This window comes from Ochotona princeps, chromosome 16 (genome assembly GCF_030435755.1).
Source record: "Ochotona princeps isolate mOchPri1 chromosome 16, mOchPri1.hap1, whole genome shotgun sequence".
In the NCBI taxonomy this organism is placed as follows: domain Eukaryota; kingdom Metazoa; phylum Chordata; class Mammalia; order Lagomorpha; family Ochotonidae; genus Ochotona; species Ochotona princeps.
This window is the reverse complement of record NC_080847.1, coordinates 52,697,334-52,715,937: the sequence shown is the minus strand read 5'-3', so window position 1 is coordinate 52,715,937 and position 18,604 is coordinate 52,697,334. Positions and strand designations below refer to the sequence as shown.

At 59.4% G+C, this 18,604-nt stretch overlaps 1 protein-coding gene across 2 annotated transcripts in view; it reads right to left on the bottom strand.

The window, feature by feature from the left end:
• Positions 1-18,604, bottom strand: part of PPP1R37 (protein phosphatase 1 regulatory subunit 37) — a 32,018-nt gene that overhangs the window by 11,900 nt on the left and 1,514 nt on the right. The window lies entirely within an intron of this gene.

Genomic DNA, 18,604 nt, shown 5'->3' with positions numbered 1-18,604 from the left:
CAGGTGGCACTGCCCAGCCTTCAGGCTGCCCCGGGGACAGGACGCTCAGGCCACCAGGCAGCACTTGCACCTTCAGGGGTGGGGTGGGAGTGACATACACAAGGTCCTCTGGTGAGCAGCCAGCAGAGCAGGGAGCTCGACGTATGCAGAGCGCCCCACCACGAGACCCACAGGCTACCCCCAAACCTCCCTGGCACAGAAGGTGAGTTATGGACACCTCAGCCCCCAACAGCCCAGGGCCCAGCTGCCCAGCCTTGACTCCACCGGGACACACTGGGCTGCCCACTCACCTGCCTGAGTGGCTTAGGGCATGCGGGCAGGGGAAGACAACCTGCGGGACTGAGCCGGACTAAAGGGAACTACGAGGCAGGGAGCAACAGTGGTGGTGGAGGCACACTGGAGGGGCAGGCCGTGGACTGCAAGGCTGTTCCCAGATGGCACCGTGTGGCAGGTCACGTGACACCTGGCAGCTGTTGTAGGGGCAGGGGAAGGGCCTCTCCACCAGCCTGATCTCCAGGCAGTGAGGAGTCTCCTACAGATCCCCATCTCCACCACCTCCCAGGCAGGGCTGTGCCCACAAGCACTCCTGACTCCCACGGTGGGCCGGGGGAGATCGGGGCCTGGCACACTCTCTGAGGCAGTGTGGCAGGAGTACCATGGAGGGGTGAGAAGCAGCGCAAACTTCTGAGGTATGGCTGCCACCTTGGGGCCAGGGACCCAAGGGCAACACTGCAGTGCAAGGAACAGCTGTGGCCCAAAGTGACAAGGACTGGGACCCGCTCTGTGTGCTGGGGACATTGACAGCCAGGGCCTTGCAAAGCAGTTAGGGACTGGTGTTCTGGGGCCACATGGCCTGGAGCACAGTCTTGGCTCCCATTCACACTCTGATCTCTGTGTGTCTGTGTGTCCCAGCCCCAAGAGTGGGACACGTGCTACTGAAGGCCAGGGGCACCATGGTGACACATGATGACAGGCTAGCCTTGTGGTACAGTGGGTAAAGCCACCACCTGTGACGCTGGCATCCCAGAGGATGCAAGTTCAAGTCCCTGAAGCTCCGCTTCCCACCCAGCTCCCTGCTGATGCACCTGAGCAAACAGCAGAAGACAACCCAAGTGCTTGAGCCCCTGCACCCACACGGGACACCCAGAAGCAGCTCCTGGTTCCTGGCTCCAGTCTCACTCAGGCCTGGCCATTGTGGCCATCAGGGGAATGAACCAGAACAGTGAAGATCTCTGTCTCTTCACCCTACCCCCTCTGTAACTATGCCTTATCAAACACATAAAATACTTCTTACAAAAAAGCCTAGATTGAGCATGCTGCCCCCAGTGCTCACCAAGTCCCAGGACTAGCGCACCAGTCCCAGGAACAGTTCCAGGACCAGCCCCTAAGGGCACACGCTCACACAGGGAAGGCACATGCTAGGGAGAGGCCCTGGAGGCCTCACACAGCCTCGGGAAGGTGGGCTGAAGGGCTGAGAGCTGCCCTCTTCCACCCAACGTGCCCTCCCAGAGGGGCAGAGAAAGCAGTGCCAGGCATCAGGTGACAGGCAGATGGCTGACCAACTTTGCTCCCATGCCCAGGGGAGTCCACAAGACACCAAGAGGTTGGGCAGTGACTCCGGCCACCCTTGTCAGCCTGGAATGGTGAGGCACACAGACATAACGGAAGTAGTGCTGGGGAGACAGCCGGGACTCTCAGAGGCCAAATGGGGATGGAGTCCAGACAAACCTGGTCAGCAAGCTTAGGCCCGCTCCCTCCTGGCAACCAACCTAAGTCCAACCCAGGAGGGACGTCCAGGTGACCCTGGGCAAGCCAGCCAGCATGCAAGTGTGCAGGAAGGAGCTGGGCTGGGCCGGCCCAGGGCAGTGGGGGGAACAGCAGAGCCTGTTCCCCGAAGCCCAAGCACTTGGGCTCGGGTCTATGGCTTTAAGCAGCAGTTAAGGACCCACTGTGGGTGCCAAGTCCTGGTCAACAGGGGACACGGATGCCAGGGACGCCAAGAGAAGAGCAGGCAGACCACACTCGTGAGGACGCCTCTCCCTTACCCAAGGCAGACAGTCCCTCTGTGGGAACAGAGGTCGCCAGCAGAACTCAGGGGGCGGAGCTCACGGTGCTGATGGGTGGGCGGCCAGGACTTGCACACCTGAGTGAAGCGGCAAGGCATTCCCGAGTCCCTTTCAGCTCTGAAGGTGACCAACTGGCAAAGGTCAAGCCAGCAGGCCAGGAAGTAGGGAACTCCCCATCCCCCTCCTTCCCCACTGGCTGCTGCAGGGACCCCTGCAGGCGGGCGCACAGGCTGTGGCTGAGGCCCATTTGGGCTGTGCTGCCAGCTGTCACAGAAGGTCTTGGGAAAGCATGGCCAAGAAACTGGTGTGACTGTGCTGGGAGCCTGGGAAGCTGAAGGGGCCCAGGGGAGCAATGAGAGTGGAGATCGTGACCACAGAAGTACACATGGGTACTACTCAGAAAACTCTACTAAGGTCAGCCGGCACAACAACTCCTGGGCAGCCTCTCCCACCTGCCCAGCCTTGGCCAGCTCCCAGTTCCCAGCCAGATGGCCTTGCCTGTGGAGGAGTCAGCAGTTTAAATCTCCAGCGCAAGACCCACGAGGGCAGGTGGTCGGGGCACTGGGCAAGACAGAGCTGGGGGGCAAGGAGATGAACGAGGGCACAGGGACGGGATTTCATGTCAACAGAGAACCCGGTGTGTGCTCACCACTACACTCCACAGCTGGAGCTCACGGCCCCTCCCCTCCCCGACCTTGTGGGACCCTAGCAGCTCCGTCCCATGGCAGAGGCCCGAGATACAAGGCGTCACCCCTGCAGCACCTCCACGGGTAGGGGGTTCAGCCAGGCACACCATGTGCCTTAGACAGAACCTTGCAGTGGCCCAAGGCCAATGTTGATGACCCATTCTTCCTGCTGTCTCTACCCACACACACACACACACACACGCCTTGTCAGCCATCTCCCCATCCCAGGAGCCTGGGCAACACCGAGCACTGCCTCCTCACTCTGCTGTCTGACTGGTTGGGGACAGTAAGGTGACCCTGTGAGAACCAGCCACAGCCAGATCCTCTGCAGGAACTGTTGGGGCAGGAGCCTCAGGGTGCGGCTGGAGATCCAAGGCCACAATGCTGGGGGCAGGTGGGACCGCAATCTCCCTCCCGGGTATCAGGCCCATGAGAAGTCAACACCAACCCCTCAACTCTGTGCCATCTTGGCGCTTGTTCAGTGAACACAGGAAACCAGATGCCCATGAACTTGCTGGTGCTGGGAGATGAGAATGGCTGTGCCTGAGGCAGAATCAAGTGTGTTCCTTAGGTCAGGGAAGAGTGCCCAGACTGGCCTGGGCCAGCTGGGTGAACATGGAAGCGCCCAGGACAAGACTCTCGATACCTTGCACTTGGGCAGTGAGGGTGTGCATGAGATGGCCCGGAAGTGAGTGCTCACAAGTGCTCAGCTCAGACCCTGCTATGGTCCTGAAGCCAGGTCCTCCTCCATGGACGCCACACTGGGCCCTCCTGCAGCCTGAGTAGCGGAGCAGGAGCTGGACATGACAGGGAGGAAGCAGCACCCCAAAAGTGTTTTGTGCGGGGGGCCACACACCTGTGGTCCCCTGACTCTGTAAACACTTGGCACACAGCACCCTCCCTCTCACCCCCCATGGTCTCAGGCTCAATCCAGCTGGCTACCCCACCCATGCCATTACCCAGGGAAGTGCCCCAGGGATGTGGGGCAGCCAGGTACACTCTAACCTGGTCTCTGTGTCCAGTCCTCAGGGCAGCCACAGAGCGATGCCCACAGTAAGCGCTGCCCTCTGATGGTGAGCCTGCGAGGCTGCTCCTGAGGAGCCCAGCCAGCGCTCACACACCGGGCTTGAGGACGTGTCCCCAGCCTGTATTCAGGGAGCTTTCCACCTCAGCTCCAGTGGCCCTGGCCTCCCACTGGCAGCTGATGGCCTGCCAGACCCTTCCCATGCTATGGGTCCTGCAGGCAACACATGCCTACATGGGAGGGCAAACGGGGGCTGGAGAAGTCTCTTGGCCAAAGCCGGAGCAGGTCTAGGCCCTGAAGTCCATCACTCTGCCCGTCCTGGCTACAGCCACTGGAGGCCTCAGCGATGGCCCCTAGCAGAGGGCAGGAAGAGGGCAGCCCGCCCTAAAGCTGTGGGGGTGTGCCCTGAGGGCAGAGGGCACCTCACAAACCCTGCCGCCAACAGCCTGCCTTCTGGGTGAGGCTCGGGCGGCCCTGGAGCTGCCAGAGGCACGTTGCCAGGTGCAAACAGGGGCAGCACTGGACTCCGTCAGCAAGCCTGGCTCAGTCCCTCAGGCATGCTCACCTCGCTCTCTCAGAGGGTCGCTCTAAGTCCATTCTCCCCTGTAAGCACCTGAACCTCACATCCCACCACGCTTAGCGACCCTCACGTCAGAGAACCACAAGAAGCACACCCAGGCACCATTTTTCACCTGCCACAAAGGCCAGCACTGAGGTGGCTGCCCAGACTGGGAAGCCGGCCCACTCACCTGCAGCAGGTAGGCACAAAACAACCCCCATGTGGGGCCGGCACAATGGCACAGTAAGCTAATCCTCAGCCTGTGGAGCAGGCACCTCATATGGGCACCGGTTTGAGTTCTGGCTGCTTCCACTTCTTTTCCTTTTTTTTAAGATTTATTTATTTTTATTGGAAAGACAGACATACAGAGAGGAGGAGAGACAGAGAGGAAGATCTTCCATCCTATGATTTATGCCCCAAGTAGCCACAACAACCGGTACTGTGCTGATCTGAAGGCAGGAGCCTGGATCTTCCTCCAAGACTCTCACGCAGGTGCAGGGTCCCAAGGCTTTGGGCCATCCTCGACTGCTTTCCCAGGCCACAAGCAGGGAGCTGGATGGGATGCAGGATCTCCTGGATTAGAACCGGCGCCTATATGGGATTCCAGTGAGTTCAAGGTGAGGACTTTAGCCACTAGGCTATCGCGCCGGGCCTGTTGCTTCTACTTCTGATCTAGCTCCCTATTAATGGCCTGGGAAAAACTGGAGGATGGTCCAGTGTCTTAGGCCCCTGGACCCCATGTGGGAGACTCGGAAGAAGCTCCTGGCTCCTGGCTTTGGATCAGCTCAGTTCTGGTTGTTGTGATCATCTGGAGAGTGAGTTGGTGGATTTATGATCTCTCTTTCTCTTCCTCTCTCCCTATAACGGTGACTTTGAAGTAAAATAAATAAATCTTAGGAAACACACACATACACACGCATATAAAACCCCACTCAACAGCATAAACTGACACTAGTCCGAAATGCAACTGTAGACCAGGCGTGTGGCACAGAGGGGAAAGCTGTCACTTGCCCGACACTGGCCTTCACACAGGCACTGACTTCAGCTGTGGCCACGCCACTTCAGATCCAGTTCCTTGCTAATGCAACTGGGCAAGCAGTGGAGACTGGGGTTGGTGCAACTGGGGCTGGTGCTGGGGAACTGAACGGAGTTCCCCAAGGACACTGGGCAGTCAGGTGCACTCCACCCGAGTCTCTGTGTCCGGTCCTCTGGGACAGCCATGGAGCGATGCCCGCAGAAAGCGCCTAGCCGTGGTCATTGTGGCCATCTGGGGAGTGAACCACTGGATGCAGGATCTCTGTCTCTCCCTACCTTTTCCAAGTAAATAAATACTGAAAAAGAGAAAAGAGAAAGTAGAAAGGCACATGCCCTTTGACCCATCGAGGTGAGTCCCTGATGGTACCGTCCATGCCCACAAGGTCACGTGCCGTCACCTGCTCACAAATGCAGAACCGGAACCAACCCCAACGGCCACCAGTAGGAGACCAGAGCAGCCACCACGGTTCGTCCACACAGCCATGGGGGGTGCCACCCGAGGCTCCTTACCTGCACCCAGCAGGGGCAGGGTGCTGGGGAATGCTCCCTGGCGCGAAGGCAAAGTGGGAATGAAAACGGGGGCTCACTGTGAAAAGCAGCACACAGCACTGGAGGCAGGCGGGGCCGCGTGGGCACCAGGGTGTAAAGGCGCAGCCTCTGCAGGAGTGGGTAGGAGATGGGGCGGCGCTGCCCTCAGAGCGCAGCACTGACCTTACCGCATGCCCCGTGGCATGCCCCGGACTGCAGCAGGCAACAGGAGAAGATGGCCGGCAGCTGACTGTCCTCACTGTTTCAGGAGCAACTTGGAAAAATATACAGGGAATACGTACCATGACTGCGGCACAGGGGACAGGACCTGGCACAGAGCACGATGGAGCCAGCATGCAAGTGCATCAGATTCTCTGCGCTCCTGTTTTCACCCAGGCTGAAAATGGCCACAGCAAAGTTGAGCAGGGAGAAAAAAGCAGAGTGGGGCTATGAGGTGCCGGGGCAGCGTGGGCTCCCTAGGAACCCCTGGGGCCATGCCAAGGGTCAGGATGGAGGCTTGTCAAAGGAGAACTGGGGGCTCTGGCGGCCCTATAGACTCACCAAAGCACCACAGCATGCCCAGGAAAGGAATGCGACCCAGATTTCCAATCCAAGACAGAGAGGGAACATCCCTGAACTACACGTGGCACACATGGTGGGGACCTTCCTGTCACTACAGGCTGGTTGGACCTTCAGGCTCCAACTCCCAACTGAGAAGCCAATGTTGGCTTCATGGCTGCGCCCTGGCCAGGAGAAGGCACCTTGGCCACCGTGGCTGCACCATGGCCAGGAGAAGGCGGCCTTGGTCACTGTGGCTCACCCCTGTCCCCTACCCACTCTGTCCTGGCCTGGGAGTTCTCCCAGGAGCCTGGGTGCTGGGAGGCCTGGGCACAGGATGGGGACAGTGACACAGCCGGAATAAAGGAAGCAGTGGTCTCTCCGCCTCTCCCTACAGGGACTATTTAAAAAAAAATTTTTTTTTAACTGGGAAGACAGATCTAAAGAGAAGGACAGACAGGGGAAAACATCTTCCATCTGCTGTTTCACTCCCCAAATGGCTGTAACAGTAGAGCTGAGCTGATCTAAAGCCAGGAACCAGGAGCTTCTTCTGGGTCTCCCATGCGGGTACAGGGTCCCAAGGCTTTGGGCCATCCTCAACTGCTTCCCCAGGCCACCAGCAGAGAGCCGGATGGGAAATGAATCATTTGGGACACAAACCGCTGTCCATTTGGGATCCCGGAGCTTGCAGGTGGAGGATCAGCCTGTGGAGCCACCATGCCAGCTCCCCCTAGATGGATTTGTAGCCACTCAAACTATTCTGAAAAACCTCTGCCTTCATGAAAAACCTCTCCCAACAAGCAATCGCCCAGGGTCCACCACGCCCACCAGCTCTGTACCTCGGGGGACAGACCAGAGCTGCAAGACCCAGCATCCTCAGTAAGGTCTGGTCATCGACCAACAGCTGATCAGACACAAGGTCCCCGATGACAGTGACAAGCCTGCCCCGAGCTGTTCCAGGACTAACCCCATGGCCTCACCCTAACAAACCAGGCCGTCAGTGTGCTCCAGGGCTGTGCCTGCCTGGGACCAGGAGGGCGGCGGCAGTCACCAGCCTGGATTCTCCACCTACAGTCAGTGTTTCAGAACCACAGTCCAGCAGTCGGTGGGTTAAACTACTGCCTGTCACACCAACATCCCATGTGGGCACTGGTGGAGTTGTAGCTGCACTGCTATGCACCCAGCTCCCTGCTAATCCACCTGGGAAGGCAGTGGAGGACGGTCCAAGCGCTTGGGCCCCTGCCAAATACACCAAGACCCGGATGGAGTTCCCGTTGCCTGGCTTCCAGCCTGGGTTCGGCCCAGCCCCAGCCGCTGCAGCCACTCGGGGAGCAGTAAGCGACAGATGGAAGACTTCTACTCTTCTGTATAACTCTCCTTTTCAAATAAATAAATAAATACTGTGCATGCGTGTCTGACTGTGCATGAAAGAATTGCACCCCAAGGCAGGTAAACAAAAAGAACCATGGTAGGAGGTGGGGGGCTCCCAGTTGCCCCTCCCATCCCAGGAAAGCCCAGCTCTCTCGGGATTCCAGCTCCGTTCAGACCGTGGCTGAGGTACGGTCAGCTCAGAGAGCCAGCACATCACAGCCAGCAGGCGTGGCCACCGTGTGCCCCCCTTCCTCAGCCAGAGACCCCAGCTCCATACCCCAGGAATGTCCTGCCACCTCACCTCTGTCACATACCGCCCAGCCACCCCGCGCCTCTCACTCCCACCTTCTGTCTGCCCCAGCTCTTCACCACGGCTGGTTTGTCTTCAGGTCTCAGCTCCAGCGTCACTTCCTTCCTAAAGTGGTGGCCTCTCTCCACACCTGCCTGGCTCCCTCTACACGGCCTGGTGCCCTTGCAAGTGTCAACCTCTCCTGCTGACCTTTCAGCCCCCTAATCTTTCAACCTCTGCATCCTGGCTCCCTCACTGGGGAAGCTGAGGACGCTGGGCCGGGCCAGGGCACAGCCTGCCTTTCCCCAACACCCATGTACAAACACCCAGTGTACTGCCACCCTTTACTGCTGTGCCGCGCCAGTTCCTGGGTCTTGGGGTGTCACATCAGGTGCACCCACGGGAGGTTGCATGGCCTCTCCCTGGCCATCAGACACCGTAGTCTGCCTGGGAAGCCATTCCCTGCCCCCTCCTGAGAGCCAGGCATAGTGACTCAGAGTGCAGGCGCTGCTGCCACGTGCTGCAGGAGGCGGCAGGGCACAGGGGGCAGAGTGGCCTCACGTGACCAGCCTGGAGCCTGTGGGGGCCCACCCCACCCCCTCACCCCAACCTTCCAGAATGCTCCACCAGCTGAAGATCCAGTTACACACACGTTCCGTCAGGACAGCCCACAGCCTCCCCAGACTCTAAGGAAGGTGGGAGGGGCAGGCCGTGTGGGGTTTTTCTCCAGCCTGCCACAGTGCCTCTGCAGAGGTCTGACAAGGCCAGGGCACTTTCTTTTTTAAACAGTGGGACTGAGAATGATACCCACAGGCTTCCAGAAGCCGCCAGAGACCCATCCTGGCAGGCACAAACACAAAGCTGGGACTTGGTCAACAGGAGCTGCCGTCACTTCAGGCCAAGGCGAGTGAGAGCAAACACAACCAGCTCCAGCCAGGCCCACCAAGCACCTGTCCCAACAGCTGCCTCTACCAGTCCGCCTCTCCCACTAGATAGCACTGGTCATACTCGCTCTTGCTGGCCTGAGCATGTGGGGTGCAGCGGTGCAGACCAGCGCCAAGCGGAATGCAGCAGGAACACAGACCTAGCGAAGGAGCTTGCAGTCGGGGTGTGGGGAGACAAGCCACCCTCCAGAGCCCCAGAGGACATGGCACTGGGGGCCAAGTGGCTCTGCAGTGAGGGAGTAAGTGGCCAGCAGGTGACACACACTGTGCTGGTGCCCGCCAGCCACTGTGCGGGGCAGGGCCGGGCTGCAGGATCCAACTCTCCAGGTTTGAATTCGAGATGAGCCAAGGACCAGGCCTGTGTCCTCGGGGTCTCCTGGCCCTCCTTCGCCTGTCAGCTGGCACCAATTCCTGCTACTCTGCGAGACATGACCGGGAGCAAGCAGTCAGCACAGCAGAGGGCACCACTAGGGCTCTGTTGCTAGGAGCTGCCAAGGAACTAGCACAGCCCCACCTGTGTCTCCGCGACTCCACCCCACACCCCGAAAGGATGCTCGGGTCAACAGTGGGGGCCTCAGGGGCTGGCCTGCCTCTTCTTCCTGTGAAGTGCCCAGTGCCCTGCGTACCGTGTGAGAAGGGTGCAGGGCAGGGACCCTGTCACCACACCCAACACAGTCCTGCACGGGGCAAGACACCCTGCGTGTCTAGACAACTGGACAGCGCCGGCTTTGGGTTTCCGTGGCCCAGGAGCCCAGAGCAAATGACAGCAAACATGGGTACTGGAATCTTCTTCCCCAAGGATTAGCCCAACATCAGTTACTCCACAGACCCTTCCCTCAACACCCATCCTGTGCCAACAGCGGGGTGATGTTGGGTACACGGGATCCAAGACAGCCCTGCTTCACCAGCTCACAAGGGGCTCCAGTGCAACAGATAGGGCTGGGGCAAGGAAGCCAGGGAGGGCTGCCTGGAAGAGGCATCTTCTCTCATCAGTTGCTGCTAGAAGGAGTGACCTCTATCACCCCCTGCCCTAGAACCTAGGCGCTCTGTGAACAGCTCCTGAAGGAAAGACAAGCAGGAGCGAGACCCTAGGAGTTAAGGAGGAGTTAGAGGGAGGAGGGAGGGAATACGGCAGCAGGCCTGGCAGTCCTCGTAAAGCTGAACATGCCCCAACCACCACAGCAAGTCTGCATCCCGATGGAGAGCCCAGGAAAATGCGGCTCACATGGAAGTGAGGTGTCTCCCAGGTGCCCAGCTACACCTCTGTCTGCAATACTGAGTGCTGGACCCCAAACTGGGGTGACAGTCATGACCGTCAACACCAGAGTTCGAGCCCACCACCATGTACCCCAGGCGGAAGGGAGAATCGCAGCAGCGTTCTCACTTTCAGGGAGCAGGGGGCAGGGAGGCCCATGGGTCTTCCTTACAAGACCACCTTCAGCTGAGCTGTCCACTACATCTATAGTTCATGTATTTAAAAAGCAGTGTTAGGGCCTGGCGCCGTGGCCTAGCGCCTAAAGTCCTCACCTTGAATGCGCCAGGATCCCATATGGGCGCCAGTTTCAATCCCAGTAGCTCCACTTCCCATCCAGCTCCCTGCTTGTGGCCTGGGAAAGCAGCCGAGGATGGCCCAAGGCCTTGGGACCCTGCACCCGCGTGGGAGACCTGGAAGAAGTTCCTGACTCCTGGCTTCGGATCGGCATAGCATCGGCCGTTGCGGCTCACTTGGGGTGTGAATCATCGGACGGAAGATGTTTCTCACTGTCTCTCCTCTCTGTACATCTGACTTTCCAATAAAAATAAAATATATCTTAAAAAAAGCAGTGTTAGTACCCCAAAGCACAGGGGGACCCTGCCTGCGAGGCCGACACCCCTGTGCAGTGCCCGCTTCCAGCTTCCTGCTAGCACACGTCCTGCAGACAGCAGGGTGGCCCAGTGGCTGGGGCTCTGCTGCCCACATCATCTGAGGGGTGAATCAGTGGACAGAAGCTGGTTCTGCCTTTGAAACAAATAATAAGATAATTTTTATAAAGTTCTTTATAAAAAAGCAGAAGAGAGAAGAGTTATTACAGCAGAGGGGGACCAGCAGGACCAAAGGACTAGAAGAAAGCTGGTGGAGGCTGTCATCGGGAACTGAAGGTCACTATCAAGGTCAAATAAAAAGGCCAGAGAGGTAGGGGAAGGGGCGCAGAGCAGCGCTATGGCCGGATGCCCTGCACACTGCTGTTCCCTGAGGCCGCGGGCAGGGCGGGCAGTCACAGGACCAGGCCTCAGCAAGGGGGGAGATGTCACTGGGAGAACCAGCACCCAGTCATGCTAGAACTAAGCGGGCCAGGCTGGGCCACTCGCCTCAGGCTTCCAGTTAGGGACACCAGATGGCTGCCAGCTGGATTCCCAAGGCTCTCGGAGATGTGGGAGCACCAAGTGGCTAGGAGCTGTCTACCAGTCCAGCAAAGGCCCCACAGTGGAAACAGGGCCCCCCGCAGGGGGAAGCTCACTCAGGCAACATCGCCAACCCTCCTGAGGTCTGTCCCGGAAGCGAAGCACATACTTGCTATTTTCTAAAGGTGTATTGATTTACCTGAAAGACAGAGTGAGAGAATGAGAGACTTTTCATCCTCCAAGTCACTCCTCAAACGGCCACAAGAGCCCAAGCTGGGCCAGGGTGGAGTCAGGAGCCAGAGCTCCATCCAGGTCTCCCACGTGGTTGACAGACACCCAAGGATGGGCCATAATTATCTGCCTTTCTGGACACGTTAGCAGGAAACAAGATAAAAAACGGAGCAGCCAGGATTCAATCAGCACGGCCACGGAATGCTGACACTGCAGAAGCAGCTCAGCTCACCACAGCACAGCGCGGGCCCCCGCTGCTCCTCTGTTTAAGACTGATTTACTGAGGCCCGGCGGCATGGCCTAGCGGCTCAAGTCCTCGCCTTGAACGTGCCCCGGGATCCCATATGGGTGCCGGTTCTAATCCCGGCAGCTCCACTTCCCATCCAGCTCCCTGCTTGTGGCCTGGGAAAGCAGTCGAGGACGGCCCCAATGCTTTGGGACCCTGCACCCGCATGGGAGACCCGGAAGAGGTTCCTGGTTCCCAGCTTCAGATTGGCACAGCACCGGCTGTTGCGGCTCACTTGGGGAGTGAATCATCAGACGGAAGATCTTCCTCTCTGTCTCTCCTCCTCTCTGTATATCTGACTTTGTAATAAAATAAATAAATCTTTAAAAAAAAAAAAAGACTGATTTACTGAGGCCGGTGGCACTGCAAAGAAAGCTGCCGCCCGTGACACCAGCACCCCAGATGACGAGCTGTTTCTCCCATAGTTTCTGTAGCTCTTTCAAAATATTAATGCTAAAAACAAAAAAAGATTTCTTTATTTGAAAGGCAGTTACAGAGAGATAGGAGAAAAAAGAGACCTGGGTCAAACCACACCCCAGAGCTTCCTCTGGGTCTCCCATGTAGGCAGCAGGGCCCCGAGCACCTGAGACATCTCCTGCTGCTTTTCCCAGGCCATCAGTAGCGAGCTGGATTGGAGGTGGAGCAGCTGGGACCTGAACCAGCTCTCATACCTGATGCTGGCTTTGCAGGAGACAGCTTTACCCACTGTGCCAGCAGCAGCCCAGGGAGCCAGATCAGAAGCCCAAGCAGAGCTGGGACAGGACTCAGTGCCTAGATGGGATGCAGCATCGCAGGCAGCAGCTTAACTCACTGGGTTACAACACCTACCCCTGTTCATGCTTACTTTGTCAAATACCCTGGCCTGGGCAGGCAACAATGAATAAACCCAGCCAGTCGATCCCTGCCCTTTAAGGACCAACCCAGCCAGCCGATCCCTGCCCTTTAAGGACCAACCCAGCCAGCCGATTCTGCCCTTTAAGGACCAACTGCCAGGAAGACAAACAAATCACACAAGTAAAGATCACAAACCATAAGGAAAAGACATGTCTCAAGGGGAAACAAACACAGTCAGAAATCGAGATTTTGGATGATGGGGGTTAACTTAAAGAGACTCCTAAGAGACCTGCACCCACACGGAGACCCAGAAGCTCCTGGCTCCTGGCTGCAGACCAGCCAGCTCCAGCCACTGTGAACCAACGGATGGAAGATCTTTTTCTCTCTCCTGCAAATCTGCCTTTCCAGCGAATAAATAAATATTGAAGGAGAAAAAAAAAGACCCCTAAGAAAGGAACATTCAAGCTGTGACGTAGAAGAGTTAGGGTTGGGGTCACGCGTTCCCCTGGCGCCTCTGTGGCAGGCTAGGCTGCAGGCAGCTGGGTGCATACAAGAGCCACAGCAGGAGAAGCACAAAGGCCTGGCACGGGGCACACAGGGCATCCAGCAGAGCCAGGGGCAGGGTGGAGGGACACCTAGGAGATAACAGGACCCTCACACACTAAGTGCAGCCCAGCAGGGAGCCAGGCTGGGGGAGGGGAGGAGCTCCGGGGACTTGCTGAGCGGATGTAGTGGGGAACTGCTGTGTCCAGGGACAGGGCTACCTGCTCCCTGGGGCGTGACCCTTGCAGCCGGCTGAGACTCTGAGGCGGTGGCGAGGAGGGGTGGAGAGGAGGGGAGGAGAGGAGGGATGGTGAAGAGGGGTGGTGCGAGGGTGCTGCACGAGCCACACCCCAGCAGGCAGCAAGCGCTGCTGGCAGGAGGGGCCGCCCACCCAGCAGGGAGGACATTCCCAGCTCAATGCCAGCTGGCCAGAGCTGGGAGAAGGGCGGCACAGGCAGGTCACCTGAGCTCCATGAACATTGCCAGGCCCCACCTCCACCCTCAGTCAACGGCTCCAGGCCAGCTGCTTGGAGGAAGGAGAGCGGGGTAAGCCTTTGAGTGCCTGCTGCATCCATCTACCACCAACTCGGCCACGGGGAGAGTCTGCGGGGAGTCACCAGTGCACAGGCCCTGCCCTGGGAGTGTTGTCTGCGCAGAGAAGCAAGAGCTACACGCCAGGGCTCTAACTGCCCTGGCAGGGGCCTCCAAGACCCATGCTAGGATCAGGGAACCCCTTAGTGTTCCCCCTACACTGAGCTGAACACCAGCCCCAGCCATAGAGGGGATCTCCCAAGCCCACCCCAGCACGGACCATGGCTGCCTCCCATCCCCACCCCCACCTCTGAGGGTGCCACAGTGGGCTCCTGGGAGCAGCCCCGAGGCCAGTGCTGGTTTCAGGCTCTGCTCCTGGCTGCAGGGGTCTGAGACCTGGTTCCCTGTTCCTCCTTGAGAAGCCAAAGCTTTCAAAGGGTGTCCTCACCAGCTTTGGGATCGGCAGAGCCTGGCACGGGGGCAGAAGGGCTTGCCCAAGTGTGGAGGCAGAGAAATCACAGCTGGGCAGATGTTCCTGACCACCGGGGCCGGAGCCAGCTTGCCTGTTTCCATGCCACCCTAGCAGGTGGGAGTGTCACACCACCTCCTGAGGGGGAAGCCAGGCTTGCAGCCACAATCAGTGTCACCACCGACGCAAGCTGCTCGGTTCCAGCTGCTCACAAGCCTGGGTCAACGTGACCAACCCAAACAAACGGGGACACCAAGTGGCCAGCCCAGGGCCTCCTGAGCTGGGCTCACACCATCAGCACAGACAGGGGAGGGAGTCCATGAGGGAACCCTTGGGCCTGATGGGGTCTAGAATCTGGGACTTTCTGGGTTCTTCTAGCATCTCTCGATATTTGCATGAGGTGCCCTGTTGGAGGTGAGACTGCCTCTAGGCTTTCTGGCGTCTGTGGAGATGAGGTCGTTTCAAGTGGTCACACTTGGGGGGATCCCAAGAGCTGGGACAGCCCACAGCTTCCTCTGACACCCCACTCCATGCCCCAAGACACGGGGATCTTGGGAGGCGAAAGCCCTGGGAGCGGAAGGGGACGGGGTTCACAGGTCCAGGGAGAAAGAGGACGGAGGAAAACTGTTGCCTCAGTGGTCCTATAGAAACAGGCTTTACCAGATCCTGGGGGGGGGGGAGGGGCAGCAGGGATGGGGTGGTGTATGTATCAAAGAAACAGTGCCGGGCAAACAGTGCCGGAGCTCCACCCCCAGAGCTCTTTTACAAACCCCGAAACCTTCTGAGGCTGCCTACTGACACGCCCCCAGCACCACCTCCTGTGCGCCCGGTATGCCCCCATTCCTTGGCGGTTCCAGGCGTGCTCTCCAGGGCGGCAGCCTTCAGTGCCCCCTCCCTCTGCCCGTCACTCGACCAGCCCCTGAGATTTATCCGAGATGCTACCTCTGCCCTGTCCAGACACACCACGAACCCTCCTAATCAGAACCTGCGATCAGCCGACTGCAGCTCCCTTGCTCCCCCCGGACCCTCACCAGGCAGGAACTGGGCCTAGGTCTGCTCTGACCCCTAACACCCAGTTATGGGGTCACAGGTCACTCCTACGGCCCAGGAGAAGGAACACGTGCCCGAAGCTTCAGCTGCAGGCACAGGGGCCCCACAGCCCCTGGGAGATGCTCGACACCAGCAGACCCTCCTCAGCACGTGCAGGGCTGGCCCTTCATGGTGCCCGCTTCTCACTCCCCCAACCCCGTAAGGCTACAGCTGGTATCATCATGGGGCGTGGACTCACTGGCCCAATGAGGCAACCTGCCCCCGCCAGAAGGCCTGGCTTTGAATCCCAGGATGGCCACTTAGCAGCTGTGCAGCCTCAAGCCAGCTATTTTCCCTCTCTGTACCTCCACTTCCTCATGTACAAATTGAGGTGACCAGCACCCACCTGCCTGCAGGGCACCCAGAGGGCAGGGAGCTCACCCAGCCTGTGTCCTCAGGCACGGCCACGCTCCACTGTGGAGCCGCAGAGTTCATCCGTAAGGTCAGAGGCCTCAAAGGCAGACGCTGAGACTAGGCAACGACCAACCAGCAGGGCTGAGGAGTGGGCCCTGGCACAGGACAGCCAGGTCTGGTGGACTTGGGGGAAAACATGACTCCTAGTTTTGCTCCCAGCACCCAGCTGGGGCTTGGGGCGCCATGGCCCTGAAACCTCTCAGAGTCAGAGCCTGTAAGGCTTGGGAGAGCCAGGCCAGTTCCCCGGACACACACACACACACACACCTTGTCTGGCTCTATGACTGCCACCCGCCTGCCAGCTGCACCTGCTCTTCCTGGGGGCCTGGATGGGTGCTAAAGTCCATCATTGTTGACTATGGAGGAGCGCAGACCAGTCCACTGCCCCACACGTTCTCCCATGAATACCACTTTGGGGCATTGGATGGAGGAACCCCTAATGTCTCCTTACATCACCCACAGTTCCAAGCCCTCCTACCCGCCAGACTGGGGCCACAGAGGGGGCTCACACTCTGCCTGTGCAGTGGCAACCACAAGTCAAGAGCTGAACAAGCAGGGTATGCAGGGACCAGGAGTGTGGCTGGAGCACAGGGCACGGCGGAGAGCAGGCACTTGCCCTCCCGCACCACGGGCCTGACGCTCACTCCCAGCGACACAGGGGGCGGAACGCATGCCATGGAAATGGAGGCATGACAGGGGGCAGCTGCACCTTGCCTGTCCTGCTAGTGGCCCCAGCTCAGAGAGGTTGGGCAAGTTGTCCATGGTCACCGACAGTCAGATGCGGAGCGTGAAGTCACACAGCCACTCGGGGGCCGAGTCCAGCTGCCAAGCCCAGCAGCAGCAGGTGAAGCTGGGTCTGGACGGAAACTTGGATAGCTGTGTCCGGCGGCTCCCCCGGGCCCTCTCCCCTCCTCCCACACCCCCACTGTCACAAAGAGCCAATCTCCTCCTGCTCTCCCCAGAGAGCGCTACCTGTCAGACCAGTTCCAAGGACAAAGTGTGAGCTTGGTGCCACCAGTGTCACCAAGAACAAACAGTGTGCCTTTCCAGCCCGGGGCATCTCTGGCTCAGAGCACTGGGTCACGGCTCCCACCATCCCCCACCCCAGACACCCAAGGGGCCCCCAGAGGGGCCTGTTGGGGCCCCTTTCCCTGCAGACACCCCACGACCTCCCGCAGTCTGGGAGCAGGGACTGGGCCGGTGTCAGGACAGGAGGGCAGAGCAGGCCTCTCCGCAGACTGGGGCGGCTGTCATGTGCCTGGATCACAAGTTCCTCTCACACAGAGTTCAGTGCCCACCGTGCCTTCGGAGTCTAGCCCAGCTCTCGCTGGCTCACACAGCTTGGTCTGAAAGGGCGCCCGGGGCAAGTGCAGCCTAGGCCCCGAGCAGAGCTGGCTGGGACCCTGGGGTCTGCCACCGCCCCTGCTTCCACAAGGGGTTTCCACCCTGCCTCCTTCACTTCCCACACCTGGCTCCCTGAACCCTCAGGTGGGCGGCGGGGCAGAGAGCATGAGGCAGGGACCCTTGCTGGGTGGGAACACACAGGGCTTAGGGAGGGGCCACCCCTAGGGTACCCCTGGCAGGCCCCCTCCCCCCTCACAGCTGAGGGTTCCATTGCATCAGGCCCCACACTTATGCTGCACTTCGCAGTGGGGTCCCCATGGACCAAGCCACCTCTACATGGTGGAATCCCTTCCACTTTGGGCTCACAGGCTCCCGTCACCCACTGGCCTCTGCTGCACCCCTCCACTGCCCTCCCCTGGCCACGAGGCCAGCTCCAATACACCTCCCACCCCTGTTCCAAGCTCACCAACCCCTCCTCCAGGCAGTGCCTTCCCAAGACTCAGGCCTCCTGGTGGCTAGGGCCTTTGGCAGCTGTGTCTGTTATGACCCCGCACTCTCCTACACGCTGGCCGCCCTCCGCCTTGCACAGCCCCAGGCTTCCCTGGGCACAGAGGCTAGCACATGCTTCTGGATGGTCCCAGGCCCTTTGTTGTTTCTGCCCCCCCAAATCCCAGCGTCCAAAGAGATTGGCTTCAGGCCCAACTCCTGCAGCCTCTCCTCGGCCAGGGCCCGAGCTCACAGTCCAGTCCACCAGCACCTCTGCCCAGGCCTACGACCCCCTCCACACCTCCTTAGCAGCACCACCCGTACCCCTCACCCAGCGCAGGCCATTCGGCGGCCCCCTCCTTCTGCGGTGCTCCCTCCCACCGCTCAGCCTCACTGCCTCTCCAAAGCGGCCCACGAAAAAGCAAAACACGAGCACAGATCTGCTCGGGGAACAGCTGCTGTTGATGCGTCAGGAACCCACAAGGACAAACTCGCCCAGCCCTCACAACCAGCCCCCCGGATGGCATCAGCGCCCCTGTTTGCAGGGGGAACAAGCAGGAGGCTCCAAGGGGAAACTGCACCTCCTCCTCAGACCTTCTGACAGGCAGAGCAGACGCCTTCCGCCCAGCCCACGCACGGACCACCAACTCAGCCCCAGCAGCCATGGCCAGACCCTACCACACCCCACGAGCACACTTCTCGGGATCAGCCCCTAAAAGGACAAACAGCACCCTTACACCAAAGCCTTGCCTCGGTGGGGGCCCACCTGGTCCGAGGCTCCTCTGGCCCAGCAGGTGCCGTGGGGACTGGCCTCTCACTTTGTGGATGGGCCCAGTGGGGTCAGGCAGGCAGCTTGTGCTCACTAAGCGGCCCTGGGTTTGACTGGAGTAGCCACTCCCAGACCATGGTCCTTACCTGCCTCCCCAGGCCGTACC